Source organism: Thermobia domestica, chromosome 18 (assembly GCF_964235325.1).
Source record: "Thermobia domestica chromosome 18, izTheDome1.hap1.1, whole genome shotgun sequence".
Taxonomy (NCBI): Eukaryota; Metazoa; Arthropoda; class Insecta; order Zygentoma; family Lepismatidae; genus Thermobia; species Thermobia domestica.
Window position 1 is genome coordinate 20,587,027 of NC_137471.1, and position 19,256 is coordinate 20,606,282.

Genomic DNA, 19,256 nt, shown 5'->3' on the forward strand with positions numbered 1-19,256 from the left:
CCGGAAAGGAAAAGGCGCCAGAAATGCCATTGGGTTAATGAGAATTATCTCACAATGAGTTCTTGACGTAAAGGAAGAGTTGTGTTTGTGCTTCATCAACTGGCGAAAAGTTTTCTACCGGGCTTATTGGATCAAACTTCTGAAAATATTTAAATAGATCGGAGTCAACTGGAGAGATCAACGACCCATTCGCAACCTATACATAGGACAACGAGTGAAGTTGCGCCTGAATCAAGGAGAAACCAATAGTGTGAAGATTGGAAGAGGAGTCAGACAAGGATATAGTATGTCCCCCCAATTATTCAACATTTACAGTGAATGGTTAATGAAGGAAGTATTAATGGAATTGGAGATATCAAGATTGGAGGGCACAATATCAGGTATGCAGATGATACGGTTATTATAGCTAGAACCGAAGAAGGATTACAGGAGATGATAGACAAACTACATATATGGAATGGAAATCAACATCGAAAAATCGAAAGTCATGAGAATATTCCGTGGAAATGCGCCCTTACAGGTCAGAGTAGAACAAAGAGTACTTGAAGAGGTTGACCATTTCAAATATCTGGGTGACGAAAGACGCTTACTGCACCAAAGAGATCAGGTCGAGAATTGCCATAGCCAAAGAAGCATTCAACAAGAAAAGGTCACTCTTAACTAGCAGCCGTAACATTGGACTAAGGAAGAAATTGGTCAAGTGCTTTATATGGAGCATTGGACTTTATGGTCCAGAGACTTGAACATTATGGAAGTAAGAGAAAAAATATTTAGAGACCTTACAAATGTGGTGTTGTAGGAAGATGGAGAAGATAAAATGGACAGAGAGAGCAACAAACGAAGATGTTTTAAAATGGATAGGAGAGAAGAGGACACTTCTAGCCACAATCCTTCGTAGAAAGGCCAATTGGATTGGACAATCTTGCGAAGAAGTTGTCTTCTTCATAACGCCATAGAAGGAAAGATGGAAGGGAAGCGAGGAGTACGAAGAAGAAGGACACAGCTGATCGATTATTTGAAAAAAAAAAAAGAAAGAAAAAAAGAAAATGTTGGGAGTCGAAAGATTGAGAAACGTGGAAGAAACGTTTCCAGGTTCAAATCTAAAACAAAACAAAGAAAGAAAGAAAAAAGACCTGATCAGTCCGCAGAGTACTTAATGATAACAATATCCTATAAATTATCACAAATGCTGGCAACCATGACATATCCTCTATAAAAGTCCATTATTTTGAACGGTTCACAAGAACCGAACGATGCAGATTAACTCGTTACCCCGTGTATGAATGATTCTGCGTGTGCTTGTGTTGCTGCAGCAGAGACCACAAAAATCAACTTCTAAATCATACAGGAAGCTTGTATATACATTACCAAAATTATCTCCCGTTTCTTTATTTCTTTATTTGTTTGTTTAGTTCAGCACTCTTGGGTATAAAGGAAAAAAAGACATGATTTAAAAAAAACTTCAGCTTCAATAACAAAATATTCTGTCAGTTTTCCCAACAGGAAAAGAATTACACAAGTTTCTCATTAAAATTTATATCCTTATCATCATCATTATCATTTTTTTTTACTTCAAGGGAATTTTGTTCTTTGTTTCATGCTCTAGCACACAGTTCTTGTTACATTTTCAGCAATAAGTATGCATATAACAGTAAATTATAAGCGATACGAGAATAATACGAAAGAATATATGGTGGGTGAAATGTTCCTGTTTATCTTGTTTGTAAATGAAACTAGTTCCTATTTTTACTTTTATTATTTTTATTATTATTATTATTATTATTATTATTATTATTATTATTATTATTATTATTATTATTATTATTATTATTATTATTATTATTATTATTATTATTGTTTAAGGATTTAGGATTTAGATTGCTGGGCTTTCGTCTTCTATGCTTATTTAGCACGTTATGTTTGAGGGTTGACGTCCCTTGGCGAACACACTATTCGGGGAAAGGGAAGGAAGAGGCCTGGGACCTATAAGTTAGGTACCACCCCGGCATTTGCCTGGTGTGGATGAGAAAAATCCAAGAAAACCTCATTTAGGATGGCTGGCTTGAAAAAGCTTTTTACAATTTTTCGACCGAGTGCCCCCACCGGGAATCGAACCCCGGACCGCTGGCACCGAAAGCGAGAGCGTGAGCGAATACACTTTATTATTGTTTAAAATTATTAAATTTCTTTAGTTAATGTATTACATATAGTAAAAAAAATACAAGGGTAATCCAGATTCTAATTGTTATCTGACGAGGGAACCTATCCAAGTGCAACTCTGACTTCGAGTCGAGACTATGGTCGTTGGATACCTTGTCCCAAAAGAACATAACACGAAAAGTGATACATCCTCGATCGCAACCGTTGCAGAGATATAAGCGTGAAACGTTAGAAATTGAGCTCCATACTATACATTACAAAGTCAGCTTCCGGGTCAGATTTTTCGGAAACGGTCAGGTAAGGAAACTCAGCGAATACATATCAAATTAGTGTTGGGAGCCCACCACCTTTTGAATGAAAAAAATGTTGCCCCCGGGGCACTCGCAGGGTCCCAGGCGGGGTCCAACTCAAAATTGGCTACTTGAGTTGTATGAAAGCTATTGTTAAATAAAAGAAGATAGAACAAATCTCAACTCTCTATGATGACCCTGTGCAAACGGGCAACTGGTCAAAATGTCAATACAACCTACATCAGACAATATATGTCCACTCTTCTAAATCCGTTAAGTTGAGATTTGTTCTATCTTCTTTTATTTAACAAAAGCTTTCATACAATATGCTACTTGACCCCCGGTTCCATTTGCCAATTTTGAGTTGGACCCCGCCTGGGACCCTGCGAGTGCCCCGGGGGCAACATTTTTTTCATTCAAAAGGTGGTGGGCTCCCAACACTAATTTGATATGTATTCGCTGAGGTTCCTTACCTGACCGTTTCCGAAAACTCTGACCCGGAAGCTGACTTTGTAATGTATAGTATGGAGCTCAATTTCTAACGTTTCACGCTTATATCTCTGCAACGGTTGCGATCGAGGATGTATCACTTTTCGTGTTATGTTCTTTTGGGACAAGGTATCCAACGACCATAGTCTCGACTCGAAGTCAGAGTTGCACTTGGATAGGTTCCCTCGTGAGATAAAAATGGGGTAGAAAGGGGTGAGGGTTATTTCAAAAGTTCCTATTATTCTCCATGTTGAATCTAAGGTTAGATTGCAACACCCTCGGACTCTAGTAGAAAACAAATATGGTGACATTCATGTTTCAAGAATAGCACTGTTAGCACTGTGCATTTTTCGGTTAAACTTTACAAACACGCTCCAGCTGCGCATCAATAAGAAGGACCGTCTTAAAAGGTTATAGTAGAGTAGAGTATAAGATATTAATAAGTAGGGTATAGGTGGGAACGGCTTAACTTAAGGTTAGGGATTTTCATAAAATTAATAAAGTGTAATTTATTGTTTCTGACAGTATACCAGCTGGAGCGAGCATTGTAAATGTAATCCGATTTTTCTATTGGGAGAGAACTTGTCTTATTTTCTGACTCGTTACGAAAATTTCTGTTGTTTCGTTGGCTGGAGTTTAGCTCCTTTTTTCAACACTGAGGCTATAAGAAACGCGGACCTATTATTTACGGTAGAATCCAAACCCATGGCCAAACCCGTGCTGAGAAAGGGAAGAAACCCGCTCTGGCCCTTTACGGGTTGCATGCATTGTAGCAGCTCAGTGCCGGAGGAGGAGAATGGAAGAGGAAATCAGGCCAGTAACCAGCCCCAAAATGTAGGGGGACCGGTAGAAGTTCTGGAGCCGGTTCCAACCATATTATAGTTCATTTGCAAGTCTATCGTGAAAATGTTAAGGGTCAGTAAAAATTTAGAGGAGTCCGGCCCCTATCGCCCCCGTGGATACAGGCATGGTGGGAATGAATGGAAACATGCAATTCTCGCTATGTCCTGCGTATTGTCGTGTTGCAGTATGTATCGTGACACAGTGCACAGTGGGATAACATAACCTACTGGCGGAGGTGAGGCTTCAACTATCCCCCGAAATCGGCAACTAACGTAAGTCGTACTCTTGGGTCTGGGAGATATGACTACGTGGTACCTCAATACGTATGAAAGAGGGGTAGTGAAGTGTCCAGTAGGGCGAATCCACGCTCTACCGGGATAATGAAGTAGGTACTGCTTCAAAGAGCGTGTCTTGTGTGCTCTTGGGTCCAGGATAGGGTACCTAGTATCCTAACGCACACCCGCATCTCAAGAGTAAATGAGGCAATAAATTCTTTCGTCTGAGGGGTCAGGGATATTACCTGGGTGTAGGGTTTACAACCCTGCTAGAGGAGCCGCCACTTCTAAATGGCCATTGTCTTTAACGGGAGAGAGTCTACATCAGCAATTGGCTCTGGTAAAGTACGATGTATCTCTGCCGCAAGTAGAGAAAGTCTCGCATTGCTTGGACGATCCTACCGGGATGGAACTATCAGTTTCGTGCCTGCAGGAGGACTGAACAGTGATAGGAGAAAATGGCCTATCTTGGGTATTTGGGTACCAGTTTTTGATTCTACTAGAAAGGAGGAAGCTTTGTGGGATACGGCTGGCATCAAACTCAAATGGTAACTTAACTCGTACCATTGTATCCGGAATGAGATACGGGAGTATCCGACGTGTGCGTGGTACCTTTACGCGCGAAGGTGGTAGCCTTTGAACGAATAGAGCTAGGCAAGATCAGGATTCAACAAGCTATAGCGGTCATGCCTGAGACTCTCGGATTGAATTGGATTCTGGCAGGCTGTGGTCATACCGTGGGATTCAGTAACTTATGTCAGCTTATCCCAGGAATCTAGGCAACAGCGACATGAGCGGAAGGTGAGCTTGCCTTAACGCTCGGGAACCATGCCTGCAGAGCATGGAAGCACTGGCTCGCTAGCAGACCACCAGCACCAGTAGGTAACTGGTAGGCACTCAGGACTTCGGTCTGGCCGCGCAGTGGGTGTATCTCACTTCCTTAAAGAATGGGGATTATCTAGCTAACAGGAGTCAAGGTAAAGAGGCAAATCTTGACGGCATATTTTGTGCACGAGGACTAATATTCCAGATAAAGGAAATAATGGCCGGGTGTCTAAGTTGATGAAACCGGTCCATTAAATAGGCCAAACGGGCGCAGCACATCTTGCCAGCGTGCGAAAAGAGTGGTAAATAGACTACTAGTTCCTAATGTTCTTAATACCCATAATGTCTTTTACTGCCCAATTTTGTCCTATGGTCACTCTATCTGAATTGCTGCATTACCCTTTTTCCTATGAGGAACTTGAAAGTTCTCTAACGTCATGCTTTTCGTTTAGCTTACAGAATTAAGCTTCCAAGTCCAATGCAGTTGTATGACAAGATCACTTTCCTTACCATACTTCATCGTATAGAAAAGTTGCGGCTCAAATTCATTACCGCTCGATTTCAGCAACGACATACCTTACTTCTGGACACTATTGTAACAATCTACCGTCACTACGATCTCGGCTATCCCTTCGCTGCTTGGCCTCTATCTCAAAACTTTCCTTCCCGGCCATCCTGACCATATTGTCACTTGTGCCTATTCTTCTGATCCTCTTCTAATTCATGTTTCGCCTGCGAACTAACAGGCTTTCACTCGTCTACATCACTGTCTAGAGTAGCCCCTAGATAAGAAGATAACCAGCATTCGTGTTTTAACACTTCTGTGTGTTTATCTTGTCAAGTGAACCTCATCATAATTTCTCAATCTTCCTGTCCTGATGATTATGATCACGAGATCATAAAGTCTAAGTGGACAACATGTTTAGCATGAAATAAGACTGAAATATAATGAAGTGCTACCTAAAATAAAAATGATGCTCCAGTTTTCCCATAAACCCCTAGACAGCCCCAATCTCATTTCTGCCCCAATCCTTCCCTTTCTCTTTGAGCTCTTTCGTGGCTAAGCGGTTAACATACGCGCTTTTGGCGAGGAAGACCCGGTTCAATTCCCAGCAGGAGTTCATGTGGTTCGGATTTCACGTTAATCAGTAAGTCCATGTCTCATATAGCCTCGCTGCTAAACGGGACGTTAAACTCAAAATCAGCTCACCTTCCCTTTCTCAATCCGGATAGGGGGTGTAACCCTCTCGAAGAAGCTTGCCTTCGGCTAGCTTTAAAAAATTGCAATTTTCATAAAAACGGAGTTGGTAACAGTATGGACTCATGAAATTTATGGACGATCGTTGTGATTGTCTCATCTTTGCTTCAGTTCTCATTTTGGACTCAATACTTTATATACTTATACAAAACGTATTCATTCTTCAAGATAGATTAGATAAAATGCCCGTTCTTCGCATGGGGAGAATAGCTTAGAGACAGTATTTGAATCCTATCCCCCCCCCTTAGATTACGCATTTCAATTGGAATGTAATGATTAAAATTCTCACTCCTTTTCTTGCACCACCATGGGCAGACGCGCACCCAGAAATCTTTCTTGGGAGGGTCAAATAACACAAGACACTATGTTTATGCAACATCGAACGAGTGTTATTCTACAGCCCAGTGGCGTAATTAAGATTTTGTTTCGAGGGGGTGGTAACTTTCGGAGGAGCTTTGACTGAAAATGTGAAAATTCTGCAAGATATTTAATATATTTTACTATAGTAAGAATGATTTTGGGGGGGCTTAAGCCCGGAAGCCTCTCCTCCTAAATACGCCACTGCTACAGCTGAAAATGATAAGTAATTTTTAAGTACTGACACTTTTACTCTCAGGAGAGATGATAAAATAAGATTTTTTTTTCAGAAAAGAAATACTCGTAGTAAAGATGATGAATAAAGTCAAATATTTAGTCTGTATATAGTATTTCTCTGCTAAACAGGTATAATTTTATTAAGAAAGTGTACAAATGTTTGTCAAATTACGAAATTTGAGGGTAGGGTGGGGTCCAGACCCGGCGAACCCCCCCCCCTTCTTGGTGCGCTCCAGACATCACCTCTCACCTCTGTTTACTCTATATGCCGATTGGAATGAGTTTAGATTTAAACGGCATCGGAAGTGTCAATGTTCATCTCAGAGACCCCCCAAAATGTATTTTGGATTCTAATATTGGTTGTTTTCTATTTCTTTTCATACCACCCTCACTCTTCATACCAATGAGGAGAGGGGTGATTTGTACTTAAACGGCATCAAGAATGTCACTATTAATCTTATATATCTCCAAAACTATGAATTTCACACTAATTTTGGTCTTATCATTTATATATATATATATATATATATATATATATATATATATATATATATATATATATATATATATATATATATATATATATATAGGATCGGATCCAGGATTTTCTGACTGGGAGGTGTAGCAATAACTACCACACTATATTTAAATTAGATTTTATTTTTTAAAGTCTTTAGGCATTTCTGGACAAGGGTGCCGATCCTAGGGGGCCGAGAGGGCCCGGGCTTCCCCAAAGCTCATGTGGTGCCCCTCGTTGTATTTATAAATTTACACTATTTGGCATAATTTGAATGCAATTTGTTTTAAAATCCTCATATATGCTTTCTGCATCTGAATGGGCCTCCCAAATTTACAGAGAAATCGGCGCCCTTGTCTCTGGACTATTGATTTGCTTGGAGAATCCTTTTCCTTCAACCACAGAAAATAGACTTGAACTATTGCTTTTCCAAATCACTACTTTTTTTTAAGTCACAAACCTGAACATGATGGGAGAAAGTTTTGGAAAGTTTTGATATTTTCACTGCTAGTTTTTCATTTTAAGTAGTGTATGTTTGCAACAAGAGGGGGTGCACATGTACCGGTGCACCTCAAAAATCCAGCCATATATATATATATATATATATATATATATATATATATATATATATATATCCAGTCGTCTCATATGACATGACGATAATCTAATAAGAACTTAAGTTAGGCTGAAGTCCAGTCCCATACTAAAAAGAAAAAAAAGAACTTCAAACATTGTTAAATTTCAATTATATTTATATCGATGTTATGTATCAAAACTCTCAACCATAAATTTATAATGCATTAACTGGGTTATGCAAACTTGCACCCAAATCCCCCCCTCCCCTCCTTTCACTTTTATACATCACAAGTTTTGCGTGAAACAATTTTCGTTTTTATCAGAATATATAGGACTCTGTAGATGTGTGTAGATCGGTAACGCAGTGGAATAATTAACTCCATTGAAGCCTCATTGACCATTTGTATATTTGCATAAATGTTCTATCTATAAGCACATACACGTGTGGTACAAATATATATATATATATATATATATATATATATATATATATATATATATATATATATATATAGAAAGTAATTATATACTATAAACCAAAAGGGATGCGAGCGGCGTGCAGGGTAGCCATTTGCATTCATTACTCTTCGCTAGCTATCACCCTATTTTTTATGATCAAGCCTGTTTTTTCTCTTTTGTACATCTCACCTGTTCTTATTACTTTTATTCAACTATTCACTTTCAATTATTAGGATTCCAAACTATCTTATGCTCAAGTATTGAAAGTCTTATACAACGGCTTCGTCCGACTGTCTATCTGGATTGATTTATTTCGGAAAACAACAGGCAAATGCCTAATTACTGTTTTTCATTACACACACACACACACACATAATACGCACATTAAAATACCACATAATAATGAAACCTTGTTAATGCATATATTTTTAAACTAGGGACCAACGATTGAAGTACACTAGGAACCACACAGTGTTGCCAGATGTAACCGAAGATGTAAATCAATTTTTTTTTTTTTTTTTTTTTTTTTTACAAGTCCTCTACATTGACTCATAACTCATTCGTATAGATGTTCTGTCGTTAATTTTCGGCTTGTATAGTTGAAGTAGCTCGGAAACTATGGAATGGAATAAAAGAATTTTTCATTTCCACTGATAACTAATTGGATGAGGCCTCTGTTTATATATTTCTTACTATTAGAACCCCATATTATCGCTGCATATTCCACCTTAGACCTTACATAGACAATGTATAGTGTTGTGAGGACATTAGTGTTAGAAAAATCACTTTCTAACCTCATCACAAAGCCAAGGTTCCTAAAGGCATCACCAGCTACTCTGTTGACATGAATATCGAAGGATAGTATTGACTGCAGAGTGACTCCAAGATTAGCTATATAATCCACTCTCTCAATTACGTACGTAGTTCATTTTCCTGGTGTATGATACTACTTTGCATTTAAAAAATATATATATTTAGAAGCAACTTGTTTGATTCACACCATTGGAAAATAATAATTATTTCATTTTGCTAAGATACCAGAGAAAAAACGGAAAAAGATAGTGACAAATGATATTCAGCGTCTCAAAAAAAGCTCTTCTATCTCATTTCTTATCACTCAATTATAACTGGAAGTAGTCGTAATCTACCATTTCCGGTTTCAATGAAAACTCAGGGGTAAAAGTGAATCTGAAAAGGTAGGGGGGATGCTAGGTAGCGGCATGACGTCACACCGTTCCCCCTGCCTATCTTTGACCATTGTAATATTTTAGGAATTGAGAAACACCGTAAATATTTTCTCGAGGTGGAGGGATGGCGTCCCCCCCCGCGTTCCGCTCACTTTTACCCCTGTGTAAAATCGCTAAATAGCAAAAGCAATAAAATATAGCGATAAATTATTTTAAAATACAAATTTAGCTTCTCAAGGATAGAACGAATCTACGTTCTTACACCTCTATTTCAACCGGAAGTGGTAGATATGAACCATTTCCGGTTTTAATGTCAATCGCAATAAAGCATAAACAGTTTTCTGAAATGAATCCAACATATTAAGAGTAGACTGTTTCTCTGCTCATTAAATTTTAAGTGTATCTAACTATATCTTGAAATAAATGAATTGTATGGAATCAGGCTCATTACTTACGGTTAATTTTGCATATTAGCTTAACCTTTCTTGCCCCGAGAAATAACGATCACTTTCATTACAGTTGTGGATGAGAAATTTGTTTGAATAACAATGTCACGGAAGTAGCTTAATTAGTTAATTTACAAACGCTGAGGGAAACTTCATAATGAAACTGCCTAAAAATATTTCGTGCATATGGTTTCATACAGGTCATATTTAATACAATATAACAGTACTATATGTTGCATGGTACTATATGTTACGGCTGGTACTATATGTTGCATGGTTGTGCAACCGGATATTTTTTTTAATACTAAAAATATTTTTAAGTATTAAAGTAGTGTATCAGTGAGAAATAGACTTTTGCTCTTCAGAGCAATACAGTATTGATGCATTTTTTTTTTTTAAAAAAAAAGGGGCCGCGGTGGCTCAGTGGTACAGCGTTCACCTCTGGTGCTTGGGGTCCCGGCTTCGATCCCAGCCCCCGCCAAGTGAACTTTGTGGTGGACAAACACCGTGTGCGTGGGTTTTCTCGGGGTTCTCCCGTTTCCTCCCATTTTCTTCATTCCACCATTTCATTCATTACTCATCATCACCGTCTCCTTTAGCCTAACCGGCATAACCGTGAGACGTAAAACTCAAAGATTTCATTTCATTTTTCATTTTTTGCATTTCTAAAAAAACAATTTAAAAAACTGAAAGAAAGAGAGTAATTTACAATTGCAGTTGCAGTAAGCGTTGCCACTGGAAGCAGTAACATTGAGCATATGGCAGCGAGCTCCTATCTCTTAACATGAGGAAGTGGATTTATTCCTGCGTCACTGCTATCCTCCCGTATTGCCCACTTGCAGTTGCACCTTCTTCCGCAACTGGTCAACTTCTGTAATAGTTACAAATTCCTCCGCTTACCAGCGCTTGATTCAATTGATAGGGTGAGGGAGATACAGACGCTTGGAAGTAAGAAGTTATTCACAAAACACACAGAGAAAAATCCGTTTTCCGGACGGCGGTAAATTGTACAAATATACGGTATTCTCTTGCTTATTATAGTAATCAGTACCGAGCATACGTTATCCGTATGCTACATAGGCACTGCCCTTAGATGTTACATCATCCCGTTGCATGATGTCTGACATATAACAGTTTTCCGTATGTCACATGTAAATACTTATGTTACCTTCGTCAGTTATATGTTGCATACGTCCATTTTTATGTGAGATCCTGACTGTCTATATTGTTTCATACGGAAAGTATGTATAGATGGAACACTTATACAGAAAGTATTATAAAACATGCGTTTTCAGTTATACGTTTGCTGTACGTTAAGACCAAAAATTACAGAAATTACGCATGTAACCTATCTTTGTACGTACGCAACGTACATTTTTTCCAGTGCACAAACTCGCAAAGAACAAATATAAGTCTGGTGGTAGCAGGGGCGCATTCAGGCTGAAAGTTTGGGGGGGAACGGTCGTTCGAAGTCAATATATTTTTATTTAACATTTATAATACACAGGTGAAAATTCTTGGGATAAGTTTTATTTTTAAAAACTCCTATTCTGGGGGGAGGGAGGGTCGATAGAGTCTCGAAGAAGAAAATGTCTTACTACTGGTCTAATTCCTAGCTCTGTGTCTTTCGTGTACATGATCCCGTGTTCGATTTCCGGCGGAGAGCGTAAAAAATAATATCAAATCATTCACTTCCAATACTCATCTGTCTTCTTTAGCTTAATTTGCTGGAATGTTAAACTATTTTTTTTTTATTATTTTCGAAGGAAAACATCTTAGTTTTCATGCTTCTTTATATTAGAACAACATACAAAAATACGTGGTTTCCGAAAATGGACTTTTTGTACCGTATATTTATACAGAGAAATGCTAACAAAATGCATATTATCGGAGGAGAGAGGTGTTTCTGGATTCTAAAGAAAATAAAGCGAAAAATATTTGCAGTAGCGATGTTTTCTATTCAGAAAAACTTGGCGAGCAGCATTTCAGATTTCAATGAAGTCATAGAAACATTTGAAGCCTGAAAGAACGAAGAAAGACCTTCCATACTAAAGTACTGCATAGTTTATATAATTAAATAATCTTGTTTAACTGCGTGCATGCAATTTTCTTTCTTCTTTTCGGATTAACGCCATCATTCATGGCTTACACCACATGCTATATATTCGATTTATCTCTTGTTTAATAACACGAGTGTAGAGGTTCTGTTCATAAATAATGTATAAACGTATATTGATAGTGGTTGTTTGAAAAAAAGGAAATAGCTTATATATTAAATCAATATTAGAGAAATAATTTAATCAATAATACACAAATAGAGCTTAAAGAACTTTCCTCTTTATATTTCCCGAATATTTTTTGGATAAGACTCAAGAATGCTGGGGGAGGGGAACACTTGCGCGTACCTACATACCTTTGATATTGCAACTTTGCAACCGGTGCTTGTACAGACCACAAACCGCTACTGCGAAGAATTGTATCAATGTCCCCAAAATTGTTAATCTGCACATTTCTTTCAGTCCATAACCGCCATTCCCAACGTTATTCCCATACTTTCACATTTTTGAAGGTAACACATATGAGCGTCGATCGTGAGGGGACCGAGGGGTTCACGTCCCCAAGTTCTTTGAGTCCCTAAGGTCAAGATATTATTGTTTAGAACTTAGCTTAGATATCTAACGAAACCCATATATTTGAAATCCTCCCCCCTCGCAATTACACAGAAATCGGTGCCACTGGCTGTATCAGCTGTCCGAACAGCAATGAGTATGACAAAAATGATGCCATCTGTGATCACGTTGAGAATTATCGAAAGTAGATTTTTGTTAACTTGATCCAGTTTTTTTTAACACTTGTTAATATTGTATATGGTAGCAACACTGATCCTGATTTACACAAAAGCATTGTTAACAACTCATGAGATAGAACGATGCGACGCATTGCAAACAGCTACCACATGTATAAATAGCTTTGGGTGTTTTTTCCTCATATACTAGAACAACTACACAAAAACAGCTATAAATCATTAGCAAAAAACTCGCACATTGTTATGGTATCTCTGCATGTATTGTTTTTAGCACCGGAGGGCAACAGAGAAACACAACGGCATACCTAGCTACACTAAAACGTATCTAAGATCTCGACAACGCCCAAAACATAATTTTCTATTATTAAAATGCATTTCATCAACTACATTCTGGGGAGGAACCTGATTATTATTGCTTTAACCTTCTCACACTGACAGCTCTACCAAGCAAGTATGTTTAATTGTTAATATATATTATGCTTATTTACATTTGATGCAATGAGTTGTGTTGTTATGTATAACCTACTTTACCAAGGTTGGCCTTATACCGGGTGTTCAGAAAGTAACTATGCAGTGCCATGGTGTGGTGTGCTAAGTGATGACATGCAGAAACGTGTGCAACTGTCCCACATAGCACAAGTACGTCCACGGGATGTCCGAGACTGAGCCCGCAACGGACGACGGGACATCCCGGGATATCCGAATGTGCTCCCGGGACATCCACAGGATATCCGCGGGAGATCCAGATGTCCGCTAATATCCCGGGATACGGGATATTCAACGGGACCACGAAGGGACGTCTATTTGTTTTCCCTCGGACATCCTGTCCCATCTGGGACGTCCCGTGGACATCCTACATTCGAATCCTTGAGGACGTCCCATGCAGGACGTCCATGGGATGTCTTCTCATTGTCCCGATAATCCCGGGAACCGAATGGAATGATTGGGAGCAAAATGGGACATCCCAGGGACGTAGTGTGCTATGTGGGGGTGTCTTCAAGTGCAAGGGGATCTCTTCCAGCATCTCTTATAAATTCCATGACATTAAAGTTTAGCTTCGATTAATTTCAGTTGTTCAAAGTGATTTATGGAGAATAAAATACGGCAAGTTATGAACTGCATAGTTACTTTCTGAACACCTTGTATTTCAAGATTGACTAATTGCTATTTAAACAACATATCGTCACCGAGCCTCGAAGAACTGCTATGTAACATTTTCGTCCAAAATAAGTTATGCAAATAAACTTGAAAGGTGTCAGGCAGCTTCCTTTATAATATGATAAGTGAATACCGTTATTTAATTGTTTTGCCACAAAAATGAAAAAAATAATAATAATTGAAATTAAATACTTCAAGTTCTTGTCACGTACTTATTGATCCTCTGTATATTTATAAAGGCGCAAAAGATAAACCGGCATGTGCTACGTAAACACAAAAATGGTAATATAATATTGTTGAAGCAAGCTACAACAATGTCTAGTGCATAATATACGCATAACCAATTTTAATATACTTTTCAACTGTTTCCGTGTATATTTGGCAATTTTTTTAAGTTTGCAATGTTATTATTATTATTATTATTATTATTATTATTATTATTATTATTATTATTATTATTATTATTATTATTCCTTCTCCTGAAAAGTTGTGATTTTAGCACATAGAGGTTCTTTGAGGCGCAGCGACGATATATTACGTTTCTCTAACGCCAAAAGTATTGATTCAAAGTTTTGTGCATAACCTCCAAGCTAAAAAGCTTGCACACGGCAGAAGGAAAACCAGAAAGAGGAAGACCAAGGTGCAGTTACGAAGAAGAGACTTTAGCAAAGTATGAAACAGCTCTCCCAAGAAGGGAAAGAAAAGTTTTGGTATTTCCATGTTGTCCACCAACCTATGGTTGAGGGGAGAAAGAAAGATTAGAATGTCCTCTTTAAAGTTCCGACAGATGTCACCCTTAGAACCCTTGAGGAAATCTCCGAATGACGTCATTAACATGGCCGCAGCCAGAATTTAAAAAAGAGAATACTTAAATGAGCATAATTTCGCATAGAATATGGATAGAAAAGCTATTTTTTTTCGCCACATTAATGGAAATTAATTAGAAAATATGTCTAATGATTTTTAACAAAGATATAATTATTTTGTTTTAAAATGCAGTTGGCAAAACATAAAGAAAACTGTGTCTTATTATTAGTGAGTGCAAATAGCTATAAACAAAGAAAGAAAAAAACTGATAATAATGTGTTGAAACATTTCACAATTTTATGAAACATCTCACCTTACTTTAACTGTTTCATAAAATACAGGAAAACTATAATTAGTGTGGGAAAATCTTACTACAAATTGTTCATGTTTAGCAAATATTTATGCACATTACTGTGGGAGTATAAGTGGCATGGCTCTCAGAAATATAAAATATAATCACAGTATTCTTATATTCTATTTAGTCAACCACATTTCTGGAAATATTTCTTGAAATACTCACAGACGATTAACAGGAACTTTTTGAAGTGTAGATAAGAAGGTAAACGAAAATAATAAGCATAAAACTAACCCCATCAGGAAGTCGCGGTCGGAAAGAGGGATTGCCGCCGTCGACGGTGGCGCGCCGCCGGAGGCAGCCGGCACCCGTCCGCGGCAGCACGACGATCTACTTGTTCAAAGTAGCCGACCTTTTGCCGAGGCGGCAAGCGTTTGAAAATCGTAAAATAAAATGCCCTTCGCCGATTCTTTGCCAACTGTTGCCGACCGTCAGAGTCGACAAAACAGTCGGAAAGGCCTCTTTTCCACCCTCTGCCGACTCCTTATGCCGGCCACTTTCTGACGGCGGCGCCAGTGCATTTAATGCTTATTTCCGGCTACTTGCCGACTGCTCGGCAAGGCAACTATTCGTCGCGGTCGAAAATCGCTCTGAAAAACGCCGGCGTCCGGCGCCGACAATCCGACCGCGGCATCTGGTCGGCATGGACAAATTGTCCGACTGTAGGCGGCAGAATCCTGACGGGGAAGGTAGCTCTATGAATCAATAGATAAAGTCATCTATCATCTGAGTTATAGTCCTGGTCATTGTCAGCCTCTTTTCTCACGTATTGTGTCATCGTAAGCAGCAGTCATTTTGATGTATGTCGCCATGCATTTATCAGTTGGTTAACCCCATGAGGGGCGTTGAACTCCAACTTTTTGACCAAAAAAATGCCACCTATAAGATGGCCACCTACGAAGACCTGCCAAGAAAACCGAGACCGATCAAAACGTCTGCCCCCTCAGCAGACAATTCCTAACTCCTCCCATGCTTAACGCTTACGATACGTTGTGCACGACAAATTACACAAATTGCAACTATTTACTTCAGTTACAATACAATACGAACATCCCACAAGCAATTATCCCATCGCTTCAGGGAAGACACAGTTGCTGTTTCAGTTTGTGAATATCCAATACGAGAGGCGTACTCTAATGATTTACACTTTCTTTTCTCATTCCAGACCACTGAAGTTGGAAAAGCAGTCACAGACGCCTAGGATCTGCATCTACTAATTGGGAGCCTCACTGGCAACAGGGATGTCAGCAACGCCCTGTGCCCTCCATTTCTTGAATCCCTGTGAGTGTTACAAACGGACAACATGGAAAGTGACTATGGAGGACAGCGCTGGACATCGTGGTTCCTGTGGCCGCTACTAAAATCCATAGACGATTTGTGACAGTGTGTGGTGAACATGTGTTGTCGTGGGAAACAGTATAGAACTGGGTAGAAGGTAGGGAAGTGGGTAGCACCTCGACGAAAAATAGAATAGTTCTGGAAGGAAAGTGACAGTAACAACATTATACATCATCGCCGTGGTAGAGAGAATCATTCAAGAGAACAAATGCATCACATTTTCTGAAATGGAGGCTGCGACAGACTAACCAGATACATCCTGTTGCATATTGTCCACAAACATTTACAGTTGGAGAAGGTCAGTGCAAGGTAGGTTCCAAAACTCTCGTTAGCAGAGCAAAAATAATGTTGTGTGGACGTTTGCAACGCTATAATCAATATCCTGAAGATTTCATGTCTATACTTGTGATTGGCGATGGGACCTGGCTCCACGACCGTTAGTCTACAACGAAGCAGCAATCAATGCAATGGAAACATCATAACAGTCCACCGACTAAGAAATATGGAACAACAGTTTCAAATGAGAGGCGTATGGCTACAGTGTTCTGGAACTCGAAAGTCGTTAGACTCATAGACTGTCTGGAAGGTGGAGACATGATTAACAGTGCGTCGTACTGTATGCGGAGACTCTCGGACGCTTATGTCGTGCCAGGAAAATGGACGAAATAAGTGCTTCTGCAACATGATATTGCATGTGCTCACATTAGACGGAAAAAACACTTCTAAATTGATCGACAAGGGTTTACAGTGCTGCCGCAATCTCCCTACTTTTCGGACTACACACCCAGCGATTACCATCTGTTCGGAGCATTGAAATAACCTCTATTGGTCACCGGTTTGTAGATCCCAGGCGGGGGTCTTCTAAAGCTGACACACCGCTGGCAAAAGTACAGAAAGTGAAATTATATTGAGAAGGTGAACACATCAGTTGCTGCGTAACCTGTATGAATATGTCAGACAAAATAAAAGTACAAATTATTATAGTACGCCCTTCGTATCATTTTCTACTTTTTATCCGGAATAATTAAGATACAGATCTGGGGATCTCAATATTACAAAATTTACTATTCGAGAGTAAGGCATAACAAATTTGCACTAAAAATAAAAATCGCTGAGTAAAGCAACGCTTATTTTAATAATGATAAATGTGTAACAGTTTCGCCACCTAACTGAACATATTGGCTTTATCAGACACTGTCTTCCAATATGTTCAGTTAGGTGGCAAAACTGTCACACATTTATTATTATTAAAATAAGCGTTGCTTTGCCCAGCGATTTTTATTTTTTTAGTGTAAGTTATTTAAGATAGCAAAGCTAGTATGCACCATCCAGTTAGGCATAACAAATATCCTACCAACACATTAATCTAGATTACGGTTTCTCAATCTGTGGGTCGGAACTCCCCAAGGGGACCACGAGAGAAAAGAATATACGGGAGTCACGAAAGGAGGTGATAATGATAAATATAATCAGGATTTAGTACCGGTATTTTAAAAAAAATGCTATTTTGAATTTTATGTGAATAGACATATTTTAATTCCATACTTATTGTAAAACACAATAACGAATATTAAATAAAATTTTAAACATTTAAAGAGTCATTTAGAAAACAATTAAAATAAAAAAAGGAATTATACTGATGAAAAACTTCAAAATTGAAATACAGCGAAATTGCGTTCCAGGTGTCATTTTACTACGAGCGTGCTGTAATATCGGTTTCATTTACTGTTAAAAGACGTCTAGACTGTTACAATAGGGCATAGTTATTGTGCACCCTCCAGGAGAGCATTAATATTACTAATTTTTAAAAAAATGCATTGTGGAACATTTGGACTGAGAAAGGGAATTTTGTGATGGTCTGAAGGGATTTTATGCTGTTTCAGGTTGGCAACACTGATCGGAGATCAAAAAACAAAGGTTATTTTATTTTCCGATCTTAAAATAGATCTTGAAGTTGTTAATTGTTTATCATTAAAACAAACATATAGTGTTGAAATTGAATGCTTCCTTAGGTCTGCCATCTACTGAGACAACATTTTTTTGTCTTTTCTGTCACTAAGGTGCTGTCACCTAAGGAGAAATAGTAGAACTAATTCTTGCCTTGCAACCACTAACAAATTTCATCATCTCCAGGATTAATACAATACTTAATAAGGGATACATTTTCATGACATCGACATGGATGTCACTATTACGCAAGGGGTTAAAATACAATGCAAGTTATCCCGGCGGGAGCTCATGTGGTTCGGATTCCACGTTAATCAGTAGGTCCACGTTTCATATAGCCTCACTGCTGAACTAGACGTTAAACTGAAAATCAACTCAACAATTCAAGTCATACACATTTACAACTGTAAGCGATACGGTTAGTAGAAACCGGATATTGCGTATGGGAATTCCTGGTAAGAGTTTGTGATAAAAAGGGAGTCGTAATATTTAATGGGTTGACAAGGGCTTATCTAGATAAACGGGAGATTGTTGTGTCAAATGGAGTCAATGAAGGGATATTGTATTATCATATTACATAGGTGCATTACATGTCTATGAAAACAAGTACTCTTTCTCAGTTAAAAGTGGCAGTAGTATTACAATTTACAGTTGTAATTAATTTAGCTATATATATCTGAGAATTAATCATCCTTGTCTTCACAACAGTAATTGAATGAATATTGGCACAATTAAATTTGAACTCTAGGGAGATAAATGATGGAATATCAGTTTAGTGGGGCGGAAAAGAAAATCAATATATTAATGTTATGTAGGTCACATACACGTATCAGATATTCTTCTGAGTTATATGTCTGCTTGCATCAGGTATATACATACAAGGAACTTAACGATGTTTGACGGCTTCCTTCTAGATGGCAGCACCG

The 19,256-nt window shown here is 38.5% G+C and overlaps 1 long non-coding RNA gene across 2 annotated transcripts in view; it reads left to right on the forward strand.

Annotated features, from left to right (window-relative positions):
- Window positions 1–17,334, forward strand: part of LOC145675709 (uncharacterized) — a 380,314-nt gene extending 362,980 nt beyond the window's left edge. For both annotated transcript variants that reach the window (XR_014129188.1, XR_014129190.1), the window contains one exon: window positions 16,211–17,334. This is a non-coding gene — a long non-coding RNA (uncharacterized LOC145675709). The remainder of the gene's footprint in view (window positions 1–16,210) is intronic.
- Window positions 17,335–19,256: the final 1,922 nt, after the last annotated feature.